Below are 25,932 nucleotides of genomic sequence, written 5' to 3' on the forward strand. Positions count from 1 at the left end.
CGCACGCACGTACGCACGAACACATACACACACACACGCCACGTACGCACGCACGCACACACACACACACACACACGCACACACACACACACAGTCACACACACACACACAGTCACACACACACACACACACACTCACACACACACACACACACACACACACACACACACACAATCTCTACCTCTCTGTCCATTTTCTATCTCCCGCTCTCAATTTCCGGACAGCTTAACGATCGCGCACCATTCCCCCCCCCCCCTCTCTCTCTCCCCCCTCTTCCTGTCTTCTTCCCTTCTGCCAGGATAAAGAGAATGTCTACCAGGAGGGAGTACTATTTCAGTGATCGAATTTTCAGCAAAATTTGCCCGTGGCTTCTGAAATTCCACCACGCTGTATTAACAGTTATCTCTTTCCGTCAACGGAGATTTTAACAGCAATCCCGTTGTGTGCGATTTCTCGTTACTCCTTCGTCTCTATCTTTTGGATTCGGATTTTATTTCCATGTTGCCGTGGAAACGAAACAGTAATGTAGATGTGTGTGTGTGTGTGTGTGTGTGTGTGTGTGTGTGAAAGAGAGAGAGAGGCTTTCAAGTTTGTAATGCAGTGATTTCAACCCATAAGCTAACTTTCTTAAAAACGTAGAGGCAGATGGACCAATATCAAAACAAAATATTTACCGAAATTCCGGACGGTATGTAATCCTGCTGGAATTTCCTGTTTTCAGCATATTTAAGTCATTGTACAACTTGAATTTGAAGTGAATGAGAAGTGGGGCTCTCACTGTGAAAAAGGAGGTAACCCCAACAACATAAATACTGCCCCATGTCAAACTTGTCAGCAATGCCCGTGTTCACCAGTGGCAGGAATGCAGATACGGAGTCATCAGGCATGTGGTTAGGGGTCAGTCAGTCAAGGCGTGGGAACTGTCACGGAGCGGATTAACTCTCTCCATACGAACGGCGAAAGAGACGACGTTAACAGCGTTTCACCCCAATTACCATCATCTAAATATTGCAAGCGGAAGGCTCTTATACTGAAGAGGTGAATGTTGACAAAGAATACCACAATTCTGACGACGGAAGCTAAAGGTTGGGTCATTCAGACACCCCCTGGACATCCGAGGGGTCTGTGTAGAGGAGAAGAGAGGACTGGCCGTACTGAGTGAGTTAAGGCTGGGTTTGGTTCAATCATACCGTGGAGCAGCAACAGTCAACGCCTGACAAGGCCAACTGCCCCGGGACTGCAGAGTGCTGTCAGGGGACAAGGACAAGCCACAGCATGACACTGGAGACGGTGGCGCTGCTCTTCTGAGCAAATAACAATAACAATAATAATAATGGTATTTATATAGCGCTGAATCTTATGCAGAGAGAAATCAAAGCGCTTTCGCACCAGTCATTCACACGCATGCATAACTCTAAAACTGGAGAAACTGAAGACAAGGAAGAAGCAGGGAAGGGAGGCTATTTTGGGAAGAGGTGGGTTTTAAGGCCACAGCTAAGTGTGGAGACTTGATGAAGCGAAAGAGGTAGTTCATTCCAGTTGCAAGGTCCAGAGACAGAGAAAGAACGGCGGCCAACAGTCGAGAGCTTGAATCTGGGTATGCGTAAACAGAGTGGATCCGAAGCTGATCGTAGTGAGCGAGATGGAGTGTATAAAGCACAGGTGATTCTCTCCGCTATGGGGAGGAGACCTTACAATGCACATTAACATCACCAACAACAATGAGACAGCAAGGTTTGGAAACGTATGAACTGAGGAGATCAGGAAATTCAGAAAAGAAAATGTGATCTGAAAGTTTGTTCATCTTATATGGTGGTGGTCAATACAAGCAATCGATCGTATATGATGGTGGTCAATACAAGCAATCGATCTTATATGGTGGTGGTCAATACAAGCGATCGATCTTATATGGTGGTGGTCAATACAAGCAATCGATCTTATATGGTGGTGGTCAATACAAGCAATCGATCTTATATGGTGGTGGTCAATACAAGCAATCGAAACAGACGGAAACATTTGTGAACACTAACTGAATTTCCACAGGAAGTGTCTGGGTCTGTTCCAATGTACCTTTTATTTACCTGTGTGCCAGCTGAAAGCGTAAGCAGCACTGGCTTGAAGTTGTGTACCTTGTGAATGGAGAGAGTTACTACTCTGTACTATTTGTTGATCATTCCATCTCCTGGCCTCATTGTTTGTGTATTTCTACAGATTCAAAAGATAGATAATATGATTTATTGTAGGACAAACACTGTTCAGGTTGTATGCATTCTCAGAGAACTTACACGGGATCTCTCCATTGTCACATAAGTCTTATGGGATTCGATCTTTTGTTTATGATGTCATTTTCCTATATTCTTTTTTTTTTTTTATCATTTTACTTTCATCTTATTGCAACGCGCGGTGACCGCCCATCCTAGGGCTCAATACCACAATCAGGAAGACTTCATGTCTTCTTTTCTGTTACACTGTTCACACACACACACACGCACACACACACACACACACACACACACACGCGCGCGCGCGCATCATACAAGTTTCCTCTTCTGAAAATGTGTTCATGCTTCAGAAATGGATGAGGAAAAAGTAGAAGAAGAACACAACTTAAATTCCATTCTCAGCTTAGGTGAGACATCATTGCACATTTCCTGACAGGCCCACACGGTTGCCATGGAGACAAAAGGGAAAAAAAAAAAAAAAAAAAGGTGAGACTAACCAGCTGTACATTCTGTTGGCAAAGAAACGTGGTTGATATGATCTCCATTCCCCACATTAGATATTCCCTCCCTTGAGAAGCTCCGGTGTGGCCGTTCCCCAGATCTCTACTTCAGTGTGTGACGTATTGATGCGGGGGTGGGGGTGGGGGGGGGTGGGGTGGGGGTGGGGGTGGGTCGTCGGGGAGAGAAATGGTCCGTTGGAGAGAGAAGCAAGGGGCGAGAAACTCAATACCACTGCGGGAGAGAGCGTGAGCGAGCGAGAGATAACGATAACGATAACGATTACGATTTTTTTTTTTTTTAAAGAGAGAAAGAGTCTTTATTTACAAGAAAAACAAGATGAAGCAACTGGATGCTTTTATTTATTTATTTACTTATTTATTTATTTTCATTTTTTAAATTCATTTATTTATTTATTTATTTTTCATCTGAGACCCTTCTGGGGCGATATTCAAGAGGCCATCGTGCCTGTGGTAAAGATGGAGGAACCTTCGCGTAAATCTGCACGAGGTACGATACGGTCTCTTGAATACCATCTATGAGGGCTAGCTGACTAACGTAATGCAATGAATGCATGACATTGTCGAAACTGGAGAGAGAGAGAGAGAGAGAGAGAGAGAGAGAGAGATGAGTGCATGACATTGTTGAAAATGGGGAGAGAGAGAGAGAGAGAGAGAGAGAGAGAGAGAGATGAATGCATGACATTGTCGAAACTGGAGAGAGAGAGAGAGAGAGAGAGAGAGAGAGAGAGAGAGAACGTAGGGCTTGTTCATAACCAGTGGTGTACAACATTCAGACAATTAGAAGCCAAAAAATGAAACAATTGTTTTAAGATAGAAAAATCAATAAATTCAGTCTGAATAAAGGAATTCTGAAAACATATTCATGCATGATTTCTGCTGTGATTGAACCATTCTTATAGCTCCATGTATCTATAAATGAAAAGATATTTTTTATTCATAGTAGTTACTCACTTCATTAAAGTTTTCAATTGCCCATTGACTTTAGCTTCAATCATTCCTTTACATACTGGATATTTTGTGGTCAGAACTGAAAAGATCTGTGCAATAACAGTTTCACTCACATAGCATATCAACAGGAAACATCTCTTGTCAGCCAAACATCTCAGGCTAGTTGTGATCAGAAGGACACACTGACTAAACATCTCGGGTTGGTTGTGATCAGAAGGACACACTGACTAAACATCTCGGGCTGGTTGTGATCAGAAGGACACACTGACTAAACATCTCGGGCTGGTTGTGATCAGAAGGACACACTGACTAAGCATCTCAGGCTGTTTGTGATCAGGACACACTGACTAAACATCTCAGGCTGGTTGTGATCAGGACACACTGACTAAACATCTCAGGCTGGTTGTGATCAGGACACACTGACTAAACATCTCAGGCTGGTTGTGATCAGAAGGACACACTGACAAAATATCTCAGGCTGGTTGTGCTCAAAAGGACACACTGACTAAACATCTCAGGCTGGTTGACAAACTGACTAAACATCTCAGGCTGGTTGTGATCAGAACGAAACACTGACTAAACATCTCAGGCTGGTTGTGATCAGAAGGACACACTGACTAAACATCTCAGGCTGGTTGTGATCAGAAGGACACACTGACTAAACATCTCAGGCTGGTTGTGATCAGAAGGACACACTGACTAAACATCTCAGGCTGGTTGACACACTGACTAAACATCTCGGGCTGGTTGTGATCAGAAGGACACACTGACTAAATATCTCAGGCTGGTTGTGCTCAGAAGGACACACTGACTAAACATCTCGGGCTGGTTGACAAACTGACTAAACATCTCAGGCTGGTTGTGATCAGAAGGACACACTGACTAAACATCCCAGGCTGGTTGTGCTCAGAAGGACACACTGACTAAACATCTCGGGCTGGTTGACAAACTGACTAAACATCTCAGGCTGGTTGTGATCAGAAGGACACACTGACTAAACATCTCAGGCTGGTTGACAAACTGACTAAACATCTCAGGCTGGTTGTGATCAGAAGGACACACTGACTAAACATCTCAGGCTGGTTGACAAACTGACTAAACATCTCAGGCTGGTTGTGATCAGAAGGACACACTGACATAGCATATCAACAGGAAACATCTCTTGTCAGCCAAACATCTCAGGCTAGTTGTGATCAGAAGGACACACTGACTAAACATCTCAGGTTGGTTGTGATCAGAAGGACACACTGACTAAACATCTCGGGCTGGTTGTGATCAGAAGGACACACTGACTAAACATCTCAGGCTGGTTGTGATCAGAAGGACACACTGACTAAACATCTCAGGCTGGTTGACACACTGACTAAACATCTCGGGCTGGTTGTGATCAGAAGGACACACTGACTAAACATCTCAGGCTGGTTGTGATCAGAAGGACACACTGACTAAACATCTCAGGCTTGTTGTGATCAGAAGGACACACTGACTAAACATCTCGGGCTGGTTGTGATCAGAAGGACACACTGACTAAACATCTCAGGCTGGTTGTGATCAGAAGGACACACTGACTAAACATCTCAGGCTTGTTGTGATCAGAAGGACACACTGACTAAACATCTCAGGCTGGTTGACACACTGACTAAACATCTCAGGCTTGTTGTGATCAGAAGGACACACTGACCAAACATCTCAGGTTGGTTGTGATCAGGACACACTGACTAAACATCTCAGGCTTGTTGTGATCAGAAGGACACACTGACTAAACATCTCAGGCTTGTTGTGATCAGAAGGACACACTGACTAAACATCTCAGGCTTGTTGTGATCAGAAGGACACACTGACTAAACATCTCAGGTTGGTTGTGATCAGGACACACTGACTAAACATCTCAGGCTTGTTGTTATCAGAAGGACATACTGACTAAACATCTCAGGCTGGTTGTGATCAGAAGGACATACTGACTAAACATCTCAGGCTGGTTGTGATCAGAAGGACATACTGACTAAACATCTCGGGCTTGTGATCAGAAGGACACACTGACTAAACATCTCGGGCTGGTTGTGATCAGAAGGACACACTGACTAAACATCTCAGGTTGGTTGTGATCAGAAGGACACACTGACTAAACATCTCGGGCTGGTTGTGATCAGAAGGACACACTGACTAAACATCTCAGCTTGGTTGTGATCAGAAGGACACACTGACTAAACATCTCAGGCTTGTTGTGATCAGAAGGACACACTGACCAAACATCTCAGGCTTGGTTGTGATCAGAGGACACACTGACTAAACATCTCAGGCTTGTTGTGATCAGAAGGACACACTGACTAAACATCTCAGGCTTGTTGTGATCAGAAGGACACACTGACTAAACATCTCAGGCTTGTTGTGATCAGAAGGACACACTGACTAAACATCTCAGGCTGGTTGTGATCAGAAGGACACACTGACTAAACATCTCGGGCTGGTTGTGATCAGAAGGACACACTGACTAAACATCTCGGGCTGGTTGTGATCAGAAGGACACACTGACTAAACATCTCGGGCTTGTTGTGATCAGAAGGACACACTGACCACACATTGCCATCAATTAGCCTGGAGTCAGGCTTTTCAGACAGGAATAGCAGCAGGCACTACGGGCATTTGGTGTTACGACAATCATTTCCCTGTGGAACGTCATGTGGCCGTTTCCGGCTATATTGGCTTGCTGGCTTTCGTCGGAACCTTTATTTTAAGGTTCACGTGCGGTGTGTGTGTGTGTGTGTGTGTGTGTGTGTGTGTGTGTGTGTGTGTGCGCCGCGCGCGCGCGCGCGCCTGTGTGTGTGTGTGTGTGTGATTTGGACATGACAGGAAAAAAACTGTCTTTCTAACATAAGAATATGTTTATTTGAACTTGGTCCGTTTGGATTTATCAAGGAATAGGACAGGAGTTCCACTTGTGTGAACTTTTCGCTGCATATGGCAAGTTTGGGAAGGTCGTATCGAGTTAGTGGCGGATTTAACAGTCCATAGTTCAACATATTTGGAGAGAAAAAAACAAAAAACAAAAGAAAAACTGCACGCAGGAAAAAATACAAAAAAAACGAGCAGCGCTGTAGTGTAGCGACGCACTCTCGCAGGGGAGAGCAGCCCGAATTTCACACAGAGAAATCTGTTGTGATAAAAAGAAATACAAATACAAATATTTGGCGAAGAAATATCTTTCTTCAAACATCGACCGGCATTTACGATTTATCAAGACTAGATTTAGTCATGATATGATTGAAATTAGCGTTCATAGTAAATTGATCTGCTCTGACCGTGTAAAGTTTTTATGTGCCCTGTTTTGAATTATCTCCGTGTGAAGTTCATACCAGAGAATTTTTTTTTTTTTTTTTTTTTACTGAGCCATGTTTGTTCCAACTGTGTGTGCTGATGGTATTCAGTAGCAAAAGTATTGTGTCGTAATTTGGTACTTTATTTGTAGAAAGCGTTTTAGTTACAAGAGACTCACGTGTCATATATTTTGTTAGGACCTGTGGTGCTTATCAGATTGCAATATTGAATACAAATCATGTTGTTGATCCCTTTATGTGGGGCGAAAGCTCTCTCTCTCTCTCTCTCTCTGTCTCTCTCTGTGTCTCTCTCATAATCCTAAAAGCTGTCATGTCGCGGAAACTGACGTGGATAGGGGCAGACGGAAGGACGCAGAGCCCCCCCCCCCCCCCCCCCCTTCCCCCCCCCGCCGCGCCCCCCTGGCAAAGTGACGGCTGGGGAGTGGCGGGCAATGCGGGCCTCACTTGCCTGATTATTGACCAGCCGCTGACAGGTGTCCCGTCTAACCCTCGGGATGGATTTTCACCAATCACCATACCGATTCACTGCGGTCCTTTCATTTCATAGTTTTTCAACACACGATTTTTTCTGTCTGTCTGCCACTGTTACTCTGCATCTGTTTGTCCGTCCTCCTCCTCTCTCTGTCTGTCTGTCTGTCTCTCTTTCTCAAATACGCCGTTAAAGATCCCGTGTGTGTGTGTGTGTGTGTGTGTGTGTGTGTGTGAGTGTGTGTGTGTGTGTGTGTGTGTGCGTGCGTGTGTGTGCGTGCGTGTGTGTGTGTGTGTGTGTGTGTGTGTTAGTGTGTGTGTGTGTGTGTGTGTGTGTGTGTGTGTGTGTGAGAGAGAGTGTTTGTGTGTGTGTGTGTGTGTGTGTGTGTGTGTGTGTGTGTGTGTGTGAGAGAGAGTGTTTGTGTATGTGTGTGTGTGTGTGTGTGTGTGTGTGTGTGTGTGTGTGTGAGAGAGAGAGTGTTTGTGTGTGTGTGTGTGTGTGTGTGTGTGTGTGAGAGAGAGAGAGTGTTTGTGTGTGTGTGTGTGTGTGTGAGAGAGAGAGAGTGTTTGTGTGTGTGTGTGTGTGTGTGAGAGAGAGAGAGAGAGAGAGAGAGAGAGAGAGAATGTGTGTGTGTGTGTGTGTGTGTGTGTGTGTGTGTGTGTGTAGAAAGAGACCTGCATGGGGGTTTGAGAAGTGGGTTGGGGTGAAGATGCAGTAACTTAGAGCTAGCAACTGTTGCCACCATGCCGACATTGACGTAATGCTGTAACTGTGCGTGACGGTTGTCGCTTCATGTCGTTTATTCATTTATAGTCTGTTCATCTAAGATGATGATATTAGACTGAAGTGACGGTTAAACCTTTTGTGAGGAATGGCTGCTTGATTATAAAATTGAAGCAACATTAAAAAAAAAAAAAAAAAAAAAAAAAAAATCCCGTAATCCATGTCAGCGTTCAGTGAGTTATGGAAACAAGAATATACCCAGCATACACCGTCCCCTGAAAGCGGAGTATGGCTGCCTTCATGGCTGGGTAAAAACGGTTGTACACGTAAAAGCCCGCTCGTGTACATACGGGTGAACGTGGGAGTTGCAGCCCATGAACAAAGAAGAAGAAGAAGAAGAAGATACCACACAAGTACAATAAAGACCCATGTTTATTTAGACTGATTGTATTGTTGTCATTGTATTGTTGGGGGGGTGGAAGGGAGGGGCGGAACTCATTGCACCTTCCAATCTGCTCAACCTCGTCAAACCCCATCCATGGTTCGGTCATGTCTGTCTTACACTTCCACAAACATTCCAATCAAATGCCATCATCCCTCTTCAGAGGGATATTATACCAACGACCACCTTCAATCCCTCTAACGTGATGCAGAAACCATACCCCTTCCATCCCTCCAACGTGATGCAGAAACCATACCCCTTCCATCCCTCCAACATGATGCAGAAACCATACCCCCTTCCATCCCTCCAACGTGATGCAGAAACCATACCCCCTTCCATCCCTCCAACGTGATGCAGAAACCATACCCCCTTCCATTCCTCCAACGTGATGCAGAAACCATACCCCTTCCATCCCTCCAACGTGATGCAGAAACCATACCCCTTCCATCCCTCCAACGTGATGCAGAAACCATACCTCTTCCATCCCTCCAACATGATGCAGAAACCATACCCCTTCCATCCCCCCAACGTGATGCAGAAACCATACCCCCTTCCATTCCTCCAACGTGATGCAGAAACCATACCCCTTCCATTCAAACCATGATGCAGAAACCATATCCCTTCCACCACCCCAAACGTGATGCAGAAACCATACCCCTTCCATCCCTCCAACATGATGCAGAAACCATACCCCTTCCATTCAAACCATGATGCAGAAACCACACCCCTTTCATCCCTCCAACATGATGCAAAAACCATACCTCTTCCAACACCCCAAACGTGATGCAGAAACCATACCCCTTCCATCCCTCCAACGTGATGCAGAAACCATACCCCTTCCATCCCTCCAACATGATGCAGAAACCATACCTCCTTCCATCCCCCCAACGTGATGCAGAAACCATACCTCTTCCATCCTTCCAACGTGATGCAGAAACCATACCTCCTTCCATCCTTCCAACGTGATGCAGAAACCATACCTCCTTCCATCCCTCCAACGTGATGCAGAAACCATACCCCTTCCATCCTTCCAACGTGATGCAGAAACCATACCCCTTCCATCCCTCCAACGTGATGCAGAAACCATACCCCTTCCATCCCTCCAACATGATGCAGAAACCATACCCCTTCCATTCAAACCATGATGCAGAAACCATATCCCTTCCACCACCCCAAACGTGATGCAGAAACCATACCCCTTCCATCCCTCCAACATGATGCAGAAACCATACCCCTTCCATCCTTCCAACGTGATGCAGAAACCATACCTCCTTCCATCCCTCCAACGTGATGCAGAAACCATACCTCCTTCCATCCCTCCAACGTGATGCAGAAACCATACCTCCTTCCATCCCTCCAACGTGATGCAAAAACCATACACCCTTCCATCCCTCCAACGTGATGCAAAAACCATACACCCTTCCATCCCTCCAACCATGATGCAGAAACCATATCCCTTCCACCACCCCAAACGTGATGCAGAAACCATACCCCTTCCATTCAAACCATGATGAAGAAACCATACCCCTTCCATCCCTTCAACGTGATGCAGAAACCATCCCTCCAACGTGATGCAGAAACCATACCCCTTCCATCCCTCCAACGTGATGCAGAAACCATACCCCTTCCATTCAAACCATGATGCAGAAACCATATCCCTTCCATCCCTCCAACATGATGCAGAAACCATACCTCCTTCCATTCAAACCATGATGCAGAAACCATACCTCCTTCCATCCCCCCAACATGATGCAGAAACCATACCCCCTTCCATTCCTCCAACGTGATGTAAAAACCATACCCCTTCCATTCCAACCATGATGCAAAAACCATACCCCTTCCATTCCAACCATGATGCAGAAACCATACCCCTTCCATCCCTCCAACATGATGCAGAAACCATACCCCTTCCATCCCTTCAACGTGATGCAGAAACCATACCTCCTTCCATTCCCCCAAATTCAATAATGAAAACTGATACACAGCAGGCTGGACAGTTCACCAAGGTGTGACATAAAACGCTACAGAAAAATATACATACCATATTCACGCTGTTGAGAACAATGTGACATGGAGTCGTGAGCATCAAGCAGTTTAATCCTTTCACCGCCAGTCAATTTCGAGTACAAAATTCCCTTGTGGTATAAACACAGAAAAGACAGTGGCTAAGAATAAACTGGGGATTCCCTCTGCGATGTATAGAAAATATGGCCTATCCTACCACCGAACATTAAGAGCAGTAGGTTCATGGATAACAGACCAATGAATGGTCACCTTTCAGTGACATGGGTCCTCTACCACGCCTGTGCATAAATGCGAGCTTGGCGGTGAAAGGGTTAAATCTCTTTGATTCAAGGGCCTGAGCACAAGTGAAGCAAACCTGTACAAGTTCGTGCAAGCAGTGAAACACGTTATCAGCGATCTTAGTAAGCCGTGCTCGGCTAACATCAAACAAATTGTGTGCAGACTAGGTAAGTACACTGTTCACTTCACTGCACTGTGTGCCATGTGTATCACTGTCTGAAAGTGGTAATGAATAAAGTGGGCGTGGCATTAGGGAGATCTGGCAGTTGTGGGACGTGTGTGTGATGCAATGTGTGTGTGTGTGTGTGTGTGTGTGTGTGTGTGTGGTGCTGACGGCAAGAGCCTTCAGGTATAGTCCGCACTCCCACCGCCCTCTCCCCCCCCCGCCCCCCCCCCCCCCCGCCCCTCTCATAAAATGGGACTCACTCAGAGTTACTGCCCTTGGCACAAGGGTACCCTCTCGCGCCCCGTTCAATTATATTAAGACAAGCTCACAATTAAGGCCTGTATTGGCCTGCTATCAAATCTTCGGCGAAATAATGTAAGATTGTCTGGTTGTTTTACTTTATCACTTCAATATCACTCTTTCCGAAATTATTTTTAAACAGAGACCTGCAAGTGTCTTCCAGAAATTATTTCAGTGCATTCGATGAACATTTTACTCTTTGGGAAGTCACGCTGGTGGCTAACATTTCCATATGTCATGTTCCCCTGCTTCAGAATACAATAAATATTGAAGATATTTCAAATCTGGATAGAAAAGACCCTGTTGAAAAAGAAACATATAATATGTGGTGGTTTCCTTTAAAAAAAAAAAGATTTATGAGGGTTTGAAGTTGGACCTTGTCTTAGTTTCATTGACTGGGACGCGAGAGGGTACCCTTGTGAAGGGCAGTAACTCTGAGTGCGTTCCAATTTTTTTTTTCTTGGACACATATAAATATGAGTTCAGCAGATGCCGAAGAACATTTTAAGACTAATCTACATTATTCCTGTGGGGTGGGGTGGGGGTAGGGGTGTGGGGTGTGGTGGGGTGCTCGGTATCACCCTCGGCCTTGCTGATTCGTAAGGCTTGTCTGCCAAACTGGCACATCGCTGCTGGTTTTCCTGTCGCCAGTTACCAGAGAAAATGTCTGGGTAGAGGGTCATCTTCCACACACGAGACTGTTCCCATTCAACGCTGATGATGTCTCTGCTTCAGGAAAATGTAGATGATGGAGATGTCTGTTATCTCACATTCTGTGCTATTTGTATTTGTATTTCTTTTTATCACAACAGATTTCTCTGTGTGAAATTCGTGCTGCTCTCCCCAGGGAGAGCGCGTCGCTACACTACAGCGCCACCCATTTTTTTTGTATTTTTTCCTGCGTGCAGTATTATTTGTTTTTCCTATCGAAGTGGATTTTTCTACATAATTTTGCCAGGAACAACCCTTTTGTTGCCGTGGGTTCTTTTACGTGCGCTAAGTGCATGCTGCACACGGGACCTCGGTTTATCGCCTCATCCGATTAACTAGCGTCCAGACCACCACTCAAGGTCTAGTGGAGGGGGAGAAAATATCGGCGGCTGAGCCGTGATTCGAACCAGCGCGCTCAGATTCTCTCGCTTCCAAGGCGGACGCGTTACCTCTAGGCCACCACTCCACATTTAGAACTGCTGACTGCAAATCAAGACGTAGAAGCACACGTGGAAGGCATTTGGGGCTTCCTTCCTGTTCAGGAGTGTTCGACAAGCAGGCTCAGTTCTAGTGTCCATAGACAATTCGTGTTTAGGACCAAACATGATTTGTCAGTCCGGAGACAGCTGAGGTGGTTCATCACCATGCGCGTGTTGTATGCTGAGCAGTAGGCTTTCCATAGCTGTGGTTATCGATCTGTGGTCTGACTGCTGGCCAGGAGCTGTGACCAGTTTGACCAGTGCTGTGTGCTGCAGGCACAGACTCCACTGCTCTGTGTGTGAACTGCTAAAGAGAATCAGTGCTGGACTTGAGTTCCGAGGACGTTGTGGATAAAATGATAACTGTTCCTGATATATCATGCTGTACATATTTTGATTGAATGTTCCCCCCCCCCCTGTAGCCCCCCCCCCCCCCCCCGACAACCCCCCCCATCCCCCATATGATAGCTGTGCCTAAGCACCGCACTGCTGCTTCCCCCCCCCTCCCCCCATAGAAAGCATCATACAGAATGAAGGGGCCGAAAAGAAAAAACAGAAAAATTGGACGAAGGAGTGAGGAAGATGGTGGGTGTTATGGGGGTAGGTGGAGGACAGATGGTGTCTGCTTGCCTCTCCCCATGGGGAAGCAATACGATCTGTTTAGCGTCTGTGTCTCCACTTGTGGAAATGAAGCAGGCACAGGCGCCTTTCGGAATACGTGCACTGTAAGTCTTTCTCCCTCGGCCTGTCTCTCTGTGTTTCTCTCTGTGCTGTTGTTGGGAATATGAATATGGGAGTGCGGATACGATCAAAACAGAATACAGACATGACACTTTCATGAACTGTCTTGGGTTCTTTTAAGTGTGCTAAGTGCATATATATACATATGGAAGGTTGGTGTATCGTCTCAACCGATTAACAAGCACCCATACCAGTACTTAAGGTCTAGTGGAGGGGTAGTGTGTGTGTGTGTGTGTGTGTGTGTGTGTGTGTGTGTGTGTGTGTGTGTCACTATGTGTGTGTGTGTGTGTGACTCTGTGTGTGTGTGTGTGTCACTGTGTGTGTCACTGTGTGTGTCACTGTGTGTGTGTGTCACTGTGTGTGTGTGTGTGTGTGTGTGTGTCTGTGTCTGTGTCTGTGTCTGTGTGTGTGTATGTGTGACTGTGTGTGTGTGTGTGTGTGTGTGTGTGTGTGTCACTCTGTGTGTGTGTGTGTGTGTGCGTGTGTCACTGTGTGTGTGTGTGTGTGTGTGTGTGTGTGTGTGTGTGACTCTGTCTTCAGTTTTATGTCTTTCCACTTGAAGTGATATTAGAACTCCCTCTTTCTTATTAGTGACTCTGTGTGTGTGCGTGTGTGTGACTCTCTCTCTCTCTCTCTCTCTCTCTGTGTGTGTGTGTGTGTGTGTGTGTGTGTGTGTGTGTGTGTGTATATGTGTGTGTGACTCTGTGCGTGTGTGTGTGTGACTGTGTGTGTGTGTGTGTGTGTGTGTGTGTGTGTGTGTGTGTGTGTGTGTGTGTGTGTGTGTGTGTGTGTGTGTGTGACTGTGTGTGTGTGTGTGTGTGTGTGTGTGTGTGTGTGTGTGTGTGTGTGTGTGAAGATGAGATGTGTGTTAAAGTAACCCAGCAGTCGTTAATAATGTTCTCGATTTTGGTCCTGCACACTGTGCTGTGTCACAGTATGATGGTGACGTCACTGACGTCAGTTGTCTGAAGGTGCACAGTGTAGAATCTGTCTTCACGTGTCTGTCAGACTTCTTCTTCTTCTTCTTCTGCGTTCGTGGGCTGCAACTCCCACATTCACTCGTATGAACGCGAGTGGGCTTTTACGTATAATTATGGCCGTTTTTTTTTTTTTTTTTTTTTTTAACCCGCCATGTAGGCAGCCATACTCCGCTTTCGGGGGTGTCTGTCAGAGACGACTTCCCTCTTCATGGTGACGTCAGTTGTGTTTCCCTGCCAGCAGTCTGTGAGGACGTGGTGTGATGGAGGGGGGTGGGAGGTGGGGTGAAAGGATTGCTTTTTCATCTAGTTCTTTGAATGCATATTTGGGACTGACAGGATATTATATCACTTTATCAGTAGAGCCTATTTTACTTAAACTTTGCGTTCGACACAATTTGTAGTTTTGCATGTTACTGTGTTCATCATTTTGTTTCATTTGTTGGAATCCTCTAAGGGATCTATGTCGTCAGAATGCTACTGGTATCTGAAACAACAACAACAACGACAACAACACACACACACACGCACACACACACACACACACACACACACACACACACACACACACACATATATATATATATAAAGAGAGAGAGAGAGCGAGAGAGAGAGAGCGAGTGAGCTGAATCTTGTGCAGATTATGAAGTGTTGGCGAAGAGGTAACGCGTCCGAATAGGATGCGAGAGAATCTGAGGGCACTGGTTCGATTTCCACACTTGTCAGTATCCCCACCACCACCCACACCCCCACTCCATTAGACTTTGAATGGTGGTCAGGATGCTAGACATTCGGATGAGACGATAAACCGATTCCCGTGTGCAGCATGCACCCAGCGCACTTAAAAGAATCCACAACAGCACTTTGAAAGAACACATGCAGGCAGAAATAAAATGGTGGCGCTCTCATTGTAGCGACGTACTCCTTCTGGAGAAATCTGTTGTGACAAAAGAGTAATACAATACAATGCAATGCATATCAAAGCGCTTTCACACCAGTCAATTTTATTATTATTATTATTACTACTACCTTTTTTTATATTATAATTATTATGTATTTATTTATTTATTTATTTATGTAAGCTTATCTATTATTTATTCACCTTTATTTTATTTATATTTATTTATTTATTTTATTATTTCTATTATTTTATTTTATTTTTATTTTTTTCTCAAGGCCTGACTAAGCGCGTTGGGTTACGCTGCTGGTCAGGCATCTGCTTGGCACATGTGGTGTAGCGTATATGGATTTGTCCGAACGCAGTGACCCCTCCTTGAGCTACTGAAACTGAAACTGAAACTGCATGATTCTGATTCAGAAAAAATAAAAGACAAGACCTGTAAGTACATGTAAACAGAAAACCGTACACCAGCAAGAGCGAGGGGAGGAGCGAGCCTGTTTGGAAAGAAGCAGCGTAGAATGTAAAGTCAGACACAGAGCTGAGTGAGACATTTCAAGTAAGCGGAAAGCGGAGCTCAGAGCTCAGAGCTCAGCGGAAAGATTGGCTCCCAAACTGATCACTGACAGCGAGATGTGGTGTTCAGGTGAAGAGTCACGGAGACATGAAAGGGGCGGGTTTGTTAATACATTGATAACATGAATTTTTTTTTTTTTTTTTTTTGATTTTGTTTTTTTAACATTTTTTTAAATTCCATTTTGATAGGTTGACATTTTACAACAACAACAGCATCTTAATGGACATTTATAAAGAAGAAAAAACAAACAAAGAACAAAAAACAAAACAAAAAAAAACAAAAAAACAAAACAACAAAAAACAAGCAAGCAAACAACAACAACAAACACCATAAATACTCTGATAGAAACAGCCAAGCAGCTGGATAATACACTGGTTGGTTATCATCATGGAGTATTATCATTCATTTCTTAAGATCTTACACAAGCTGTCAAGGAATACAAACTGTCAAGTGTCTTAGAACGATAACTTGAATGTTTATCTTGTACTGTATTCTGTGTGAGGCAGGAAGCCAATAGAGAGATAGCAGGAGAGGAGTGATATGCGCAGATATTTTGTTTCTGAGAACGGGTCGGGTGGCAGTTTTATAAACGCAGAAGGGAGTTAATGGATGAGAGAGGCGAGAGAGAATGAGAGAAACGACGTCTTGCTTCTGTTAGTAGGCATTTCCGAACAGAACTGATGCCCCGTAGCTGACAGTGACTGGATTGACAGGTCTGACTGATAAATTTGGTATGCACAGCCCCATTGTTAGAGAGGAGTGGGTATATCGTCAAGTTTTGCCAAGTGCAGTTTTCATCACACACTGCAGGAAACAAGTCATCCATTTCTCACTGGCTAAACCGCAACGGCTGAGACGCTTAAGAAGGATCTGCACGCCATTATTATTCTGACAAGCCATCAGTCAGTCCTTCCGAAGTCAAGATCTGCACGCAACTATGATGGCAAGGTCAAAGACATGGGTTTGGAATTATGGATGTTTTAAGAACGTCTTTGACTTCAAGCCAGAAACAGGCAACACTAAATTTTCTCCAAGTTCACAGCTTTCCAGAGGATTTAGACAAAGGGTCGTAGACGAAATGCCATAATTTTTTCTGCTCTCGGTGACAGAATTTTCTGGGTGATTTTTAAACGACTGGTGTGGAGTTTCAAAAATGACTGATCATTTGGAATTTCATATTGGTTCAAAGTTAGGATATCAACGAATCCGTGTTAATGTTTTGCGATTACGTCAGTCTAAGCATTTAGTGGATGATTATGACACGCAGCATCAAGTCAACCAGTGAGTTAGTTATCATCATTGTTTCCAACGTGGTTTCCCTTTGACTGACCCTCGTATCTGTCATGATGTCTATAAAACTTTCTAGCAGATTTCAGTACTGGGATAGTTCCCAAAGGCCAACTAGCCCCCAAGGCTGCAGCACTAAGAGCCAGTGCAATTTTGCCTCCTAGTTTGAGAGTCATAGTCGTTCACAAAAGACAAAGCTGTAACTGGTTTCCCATTGACTGGAGAAACCATTGATAATACGGTTCTCACTTTGCTGTTGGCCCAAATGTAAACTTATGTCAATCTGTGATATAAGCTGAGTGTTGGGCCGAAAGCTACATATCACTCAGTCACTGGATCAACTTATCAACCAGTCAATCAATTAAGTGACAATTAAACAAAACAAACGCTTGCATGAAATCAATCAACCAGTCCATCAAATCATAATGAAAACAGACTAAAACGCATGTTTCAGTATGGTGTGACCGTGGATGTTTGTCCTCACATCCATACTCCAGGCAACGACTCGTAACTGGCTGTATCAGTGACAACAGGCATCACCCAGGGAGAGCGTGTCGATATACTACAGCGCCCTCCCCCCACCCCCACCCCCCTTTTTTTTAAATTTGTTTTTCCTATCGAAGTGGATTTTTCTACAGAATTTTGCTAGGAACAACCCTTTTGTTGCCGTGGGTTCTTTTACGTGCGCTAAGTGCATGCTGCACACGGGACCTCGGTTTGTCGTCTCATCCGAATGACTAGCGTCCAGACCACCACTCGAGGTCTAGTGGAGGGGGAGAAAATATCGGCGGCTGAGCCGTGATTCGAACCAGCGCGCTCAGAGTCTCTCGCTTCCTAGGTGGACGCGTTACCTGTAGGCCATCACCCCATAGAGTGATTGATGAGAGGAATTGGATGTCATCAGTGTCATTACCGTGGGCCAACGACACACACATAGACGAACACACACACACACACACACACACACACACACACACACACACACACACACACACGTGTGCGCGCGCGCAGAATTGCGCGTACACATACACGTCAGTGATGTATTGGTATCCTTGGTAGGCACACACACAGACACACAAACACGAGCAGACACACATAGACAAACACAGGAGTTGGAGGTTGACGTACAATTTATTCTGAAACACATATTGATTACTCTCAATCACAAGGCGCATCATCACCGTCATCGCCGATTTGAAATTGGGTCCAGATCCCCGAAGAACTGGATACGTTTGGAAAGCGAAAAACATAGGCTTTGCATCCTTGTGGGCTGGCGGACTGTCGTGTTGACAGGCAGCAGAGCAGGGCGTGCAGGCCTCCATTCATAGCGTCTGACAAACGTGGCCCGGGCAGACAGAAACACGCCATCACGACGGCCAACACTGTCCTTCACGCGGGTGATGGGACAGGACACGCCACTGTCCTTAACACGGGTGATGGGAGAGGACACGTCATCTCTCTTGACCTCACAGGACAGGGAGGCAAAGGACACAGATTTATTTATTTATTTATTTATTTATTTATTTATTCATTCAACTCAGAACTCAAACCTTAACCACTAAAGGGTTGAAACTTTTGGACGTGCTCTATGTTTCCAGCACATTCCTGCTGATCTTCATATTCTGCAAACTTTAAAACAAAACGAAAAGGGACACGCACACACACACACACACACACACACACACACACACACACACACACACACACACACATATACATACACACACACACACACACACACACACACACACACACACACATAAATATATATATACATATATATGTATATAGATGTGTGTGTGTGTGTGTGTGTGTGTGTGTGTGTGTGTGTGTGTGTGTGTATAATCGCGTACACTAGAGTGTCTGCGGACGTTTGCTGTCGTGCAAACACACACACACACACACACACACACACACACACACACACACACACACACACACACACACACACACACACAAGTTTCAAGTTTTAATTATGCTTTCACTCCTATTGGAGTATAGAGGATTACTGCAAAATCATCTTTTCATGCCCAGAACAAACATTCCCAAACACACAACGTCACATTAAAGTTGAGAAAACACAAATGTCTTTTACCTCCAAATGTACAGCTAGGCAACATTTGCAAATCTAATCAAACACACACACACACACACACACACACACACACACACACACACACACACACGTGGCAGGGTGAAGAGGAATAAAAACTTGAACACACTGAGGGTAAGACGTAAATTTCGATCGATCGAGTAAGCGAATGGCTGAGCGAGCAAGCGAAAGAAAGAGGGAATCAGGAGGCAAGGGAAAGGGAGGGGGGAGGAGGGGGGGCGGAGGGGGGGGGGGGGGGCTGGTGGGTTAGAGGCAAACAGAAAAGAAATACGTCAAGTTGGCTAACTGACTGACGACGAAGCGAGTCAGAGAGAGAGAGAGAGGGGGGGGGGGGGGGGGGGGGGGGAGAGGGGACTGGGGGAGGGTATCATGATAATAATGATGATTTGTAAGTTTCAGTTTTCAGTTTCAGTAGCTCTAGGAGGCGTCACCGCGTTCGGACAAATCCATATACGCTACGCCACATCTGCCAAGCAGATGCCTGACCAGCAGCGTAACCCAACGCGCTTAGTCAGGCCTTGAGAACAAAAAGAAAAAAGAAAAAAAAAGAAAGAAAAAAAAGTAGTAATAATGTGGGGTTGAATAGAAATGGAGAGGCTACAAGAAGGCACAGATTATGTTTCACATGCAAGCGTCCAACGATGGAGGCGTTAGCCATTCCGGGACACACACACACACACACAAAAACAACCGTTGCATAGCCATAAGGAGCAACGTGGCAGAATAGATATGACGCTTATCTGCCAATGCAGTATCGATGAGGGTGTGGGTTCGAATCCCGACCTCGCCCTTTCTCCCATGTTTGACTAGAAAATCAAACTGAGCGTCAAGTCATTCGGATCAGACGATAAGCGGGCACTCACAGACCAACACTCGCAGACCTCCACAAACTGATCCAGACACTCACAGACCAACACTCACAGACCTCCACAAACTGACCCAGACACTCACAGACCAACACTCACAGACCTCCACAAACTGACCCAGACACTCACAGACCTCCACAAACTGACCCAGACACTCACAGACCAACACTCACAGACCTCCACAAACTGATCCAGACACTCACAGACCAACACTCACAGACCTCCACAAACTGACCCAGACACTCACAGACCTCCACAAACTGACCCAGACACTCACAGACCAACACTCACAGACCTCCACAAACTGACCCAGACACTCACAGACCAACACTCACAGACCTCCACAAACTGACCCAGACACTCACAGACCAACACTCACAGACCTCCACAAACTGACCCAGACACTCACAGACCAACACTCACAGACCTCCACAAACTGACCCAGACACTCACAGACCAACACTCACAGACCTCCACAAACTGACCCAGACACTCACAGAACAACACTCGCAGACCTCCACAAACTGACCCAGACACTCACAGACCAACACTCACAGACCTCCACAAACTGACCCAGACACTCACAGACCAACACTCACAGACCTCCGCAAACTGATCCAGACACTCACAGAACAACACTCGCAGACCTCCACAAACTGACCCAGACACTCACAGACCAACACTCACAGACCTCCACAAACTGACCCAGACACTCACAGATCAACACTCACAGACCTCCGCAAACTGATCCAGACACTCACAGAACAACACTCGCAGACCTCCACAAACTGATCCAGACACTCACAGACCAACACTCACAGACCTCCACAAACTGACCCAGACACTCACAGACCAACACTCACAGACCTCCACAAACTGACCCAGACACTCACAGACCAACACTCACAGACCTCCACAAACTGACCCAGACACTCACAGACCAACACTCACAGACCTCCACAAACTGACCCAGACACTCACAGACCTCCACAAACTGACCCAGACACTCACAGACTAACACTCACAGACCTCCACAAACTGACCCAGACACTCACAGACCAACACTCACAGACCTCCACAAACTGACCCAGACACTCACAGACCAACACTCACAGACCTCCACAAACTGATCCAGACACTCACAGACCAACACTCACAGACCTCCACAAACTGACCCAGACACTCACAAACCAACACTCACAGACCCCCACAAACTGACCCAGACACTCACAGACCTCCACAAACTGACCCAGAAACTCAGAAACCAACACTCACCTCCACAAACGAAGGTGGTATAGAATGGTCAAGACTCTCCTGAGGCCCTTTCTCCCAAGTTTGACTGGAAAATCGAATTGAGCCTCTAGTCATTCGGATGAGACGATAAACCGAGGTCCCGTGTGCAGCACGCACTTAGCGCACTGAAAAAGAACCCATGGCAATAAGAGTGATCTGTAGAAAAAAAACAAAACAGTCGGATAAGTGCACAAATGTAACCGAGGTCTCGTGTGAAGCAGCACGCACTTGGCGCACTGAAAAAGAACCCATGGCAACAAAAGGGTTGCCCTCTGGCAAAAATTGTGGAGATGAAATCTACTCTGACAGGGTACACAGATATGTATGCATGAACTCTAAAGTGTAACGTAGCGCGTTGGTTTATGCTGCTTGTCCGGCACCTGATTGATTGATTGATTGATTGATGTGGATACTTATATAGCGCCTATCCTCGGTCAGAGACCAAGCTCTAAGCGGTTTACATACACGGAGACATTTGCACCACAGGCTGCCTACCTGGGTAGAGCCGACTGACGGCTGCCACTGGGCGCTCATCATTCGTTTCCTGTGTCATTCAATCGCATTTCAGACGCACACGCATACACACTCAGACAGACATGTAACATTTTACGTGTATGACCGTTTTTATTTACCCCGCCATGTAGGCAGCCATACTCCGTTTTCGGGGGTGTGCATGCTGGGTATATTCTTGTTTCCATAACCCACCGAACGCTGACATGGATTACAGGATCTTTAACGTGCGTATTTGATCTTCTGCGTGCGCATACACACGAAGGGGGTTCAGGCACTGGCAGGTCTGCACATATGTTGACCTGGGAGATCGTAAAAATCTCCACCCTTTACCCACCAGGTGCACCGAGATTCGAACCCAGGACCCTCAGATTGAAAGTCCAGCGCTTTAACCACTCGGCTATTGCACCCGTCTGCCGAGCAGACATGGCGTTGTGGATCTGGATTTGTCCGAACGTTTCTTTTGTGTCCAGTATAAATGAGAGAGTGTGTGTGTGTGTGTGTGTGTGTGTGTGTGTGTGTTGGAGCTCATGTACGTTTATATGTATTTGACTGTGCTTTCATATCTGTGAAACTGCATGTTTGGTGCATATCTGTTATGCATGTGTGTGGGTGTATGTGTGAATGTGTGTCTTCATGTTTTACATTTATTTGCTTATTTATCATCATTGTTGTCTTATTTATTTATTTATTTATTTATTATTATTATTATTATTATTATTATTATTATTATTATTATTATTATTTTATTATTATTATTATCATTACTACTACCCTTTTTATATCATAATTATTATTTATTTATTTATTTATTTATTTATGTAAGCTTATCTATTATTTATTCACTTTTTTTTCTCAAGGCCTGACTAAGCGCGTTGGGTTACGCTGCTGGTCAGGCATCTGCTTGGCACATGTGGTGTAGCGTATATGGATTTGTCCGAACGCAGTGACGCCTCCTTGAGCTACTGAAACTGAAACTGATACTGATACTGATTGTCCGAACGCAGTGACGCCTCCCTGTGGAACTGAAACTGAAATGTCCCTCGTTCAGTGGAGGACATTGAAGTGTGTAACACAGGCTTGGATTAGCTGTGTTGATGTTTGGCTTCTTTGGTGCTGAATAACTTGTCCATTAGCTGGCAGTGCCACTTAATTGTCAAGCTATGCTAGCTCTTCCAAACGTATTGATCATTGATATAATGTTTGATCTCCCGGGTTCGAGTCTCGGTGACGGCGCCTGGTTTGTAAAGGGTGGAGGTTTTTCCGATCTCCCACGTTAACATAATTATGTGCAGACCTGCTTGTGCCTGAACCCCCTTCGTGTGTATACGCACACAGAGGATGTCTGTCTGAGCGTGTACGTGTGCGTGCCTGAAATCTGACTGAATGACACAGGAAACGAATGATGAACGCCCAGTGGCAGCTGTCAGTCAGCTCGTTGGATCTGATTTTCTGTGCCACTGTCAAGACAACTGTGTTATGAACTGTCCCGGACTAACGCAAATTAAAGAAGGGCATAAAAAATAACATTTTTCAAGAGTTTTGCGAGTGTGTATGTGTGGATAATCAATACCATATTGTGTAGATGAGATTGTTTGAGAATGTTTTTACGTGCTTTTGAGTACGTTTAGTGTGTTTTAATTTGGAGACGAAGTAAGTATACAGGGTCTGTGTGTAGTTAATACATAATATCATAGATGAGTGTACATATACGTGGAGTTATAGCCTAGAGGTAACGCGTCCGCCTAGGAAGTGAGAGAATCAGAGCGCACTGGTTCGAATCACACCGGCAGTCGCCAGCATTTTCTCCCCCTCTACTAGAACTTGACTGGTCGTCTGGACGCTAGTCATTCGGATGAGACGATAAACCTAGTTCCCGTGTACAGCATGAGTTTAGCGCACGTAAAAGAACCCAAAACAACAAAAGGGTTGTCCCTGGCAAACTTCTGAAGAAAATCCACTTCCTTAGGAAACAAAATTGCAGGCAGAAAAACAACAAAAAAAACAACAACCCAACAACGCCAAAATGGGTGGCGCTGTCAGTGTAGCGACGCGCTTTCACTGGGGAGAGCAGCCCGAATTTCACACAGAAAAATCTGTTGTGACAAAAAGAGTAATACAAATAAAATTAAATATATTTTCTTCATGTGATAAAAAAAAACAAAAAACCCATGTGCTTTTGACCTTTGTATAATTTGTTTTGTTTTATGCGTTGCGTATTCTAGAGCTTGGGGGTCAGCTGGAAGGGGTTTCAAAGCAGGACTATTCCACGTCGTGACAGGCAGATACAAGATGGACACACACACACATGATGGATAGACAGTGAGCCGACCGAAATATGATGAGAGAAGGAAAGAAAGATCGACAGGAGATGGAAGCAAACAGCTGAGAATGAAAAGTATCAGAAGCAGAGAGAGAGAGATAACGATAACAATTTTTTATTCAGATAAAGGCCAAAGCCTCTTACTGAAGGGGGTGACATTAAAGAAAGATAAATAAGATTTTACATGACACACTATGCATCTTCAACACAAACCAACCAAAAAATATCTAACACAGATGTTCAACAACATTCACGTTGTAACTATTCTCGATCTCTTCAATGCCTCATATATATAAATGGCCAAGTTATACAGAGAAGACTCATGTCTTGACGACATGAGCAAATTAAATCTAAAGTTAGATGGATCTTTATAATACTTTGGTTGGATTAGTTTTTGTCTGAGAGAGAGAGAGAGAGAGAGAGAGAGAGAGAGAGAGAGAGAGAGAGAGAGAGAGAGAGAGAGAGAAGAACCGTAAGGAGGAATGGATAAAGATAGAATGAAGTGTTCCCCATTGTTCCCCTCCCCCATCTTTCTCTTTCGTAAGCCGTGTAGCAGATGTTTTTTTTTCTTTTTAATTAAGTTTGTCTTTGTGTTTGGAAGGGAAAATCTTTCGTCTGGTCTGGAAAGTCTGGACTTTTGTTTGGTTATATTTGTGGTCATTGTTGTCTTATTTATTTATCTATCTATTAATTTATTTTATTTTCATTATTATTATTATTTATTTATTTATTATTTAAAATTTTTTTTTTTTTTCTCAAGGCCTGACAAAGCGCGTTGGGTTACGCTGCTGGTCAGGCATCTGCTTGGCAGATGTGGTGTAGCGTATATGGATTTGTCCGAACGCAGTGAGTGACGCCTCCTTGAGCTACTGAAACTGAAACTGAAACTCCCCTCCCGCAACATTGATTCTAGCCCATCAAACCACACCGTCATGACCCCCGGTGACCTAATCAAACGTCACACCACGTTTTCATGCAGCATTACTTGGCTTATCCATTACCTGGAGCCGTGCTTCAGTCAGGTTCTGACTTTGTATTTCTTTTTATCACAAACAGATTTCTCTGTGTGAAATTCGGGCTGCTCTCCCCAGGGAGAGCGCGTCGCTACACTACAGCGCCACCCATTTTTTTTTTGTATTTTTTTCCCTGCGTGCAGTTTTATTTGTTTTTCCTATCGCAGTGGATTTTTCTACAGAATTTTTGCCAGGAACAATCCTTTTGTTGCCGTGGGTTCTTTTACGTGCGCTAAGTGCATGCTGCACACGGGACCTCGGTTTATCGTCTTATCCGAAAGACTAGCGTCCAGACCACCACTCAAGGTCTAGTGGAGGGGGAGAAAATATCAGCGGCTGAGCCGTGATTCGAACCAGCGCGCTCAGATTCTCTCGCTTCCTAGGCGGACGCGTTACCTCCAGGCCATCACTCCACATCAGTTAGTAATGACCTGGAAAGCCTTCATCAATGCAGTTTCAGTTTCAGTAGCTCAGGGAGGCGTCACTGCGTTCGGACAAATCCATATACTGACGCTACACCACATCTGCCAAGAGGATGCCTGACCAGCAGCGTAACCTAACGCGCTTTGTCAGGCCTTGAGAAAAAGAAAAAAAAAAGAAAAAAAAAAGAAAAAAAGATAATAATAATAGTAATAATAATAATATATTTAAAAAAAAGAGATAAATAAGCAAATAAATGTGTTTAAAAAAAAGCAAAAAAAAAAAGCAGACACA

At 44.9% G+C, this 25,932-nt stretch overlaps 1 protein-coding gene across 1 annotated transcript in view; it reads left to right on the top strand.

Annotated features, from left to right (window-relative positions):
* LOC143302005 (agrin-like) overlaps nt 1–25,932 on the top strand; it is a 162,540-nt gene that overhangs the window by 18,363 nt on the left and 118,245 nt on the right. The gene's annotated exons all lie outside the window — the stretch shown is intronic.

This window comes from Babylonia areolata, chromosome 28 (genome assembly GCF_041734735.1).
Source record: "Babylonia areolata isolate BAREFJ2019XMU chromosome 28, ASM4173473v1, whole genome shotgun sequence".
NCBI lineage: Eukaryota > Metazoa > Mollusca > Gastropoda > Neogastropoda > Buccinidae > Babylonia > Babylonia areolata.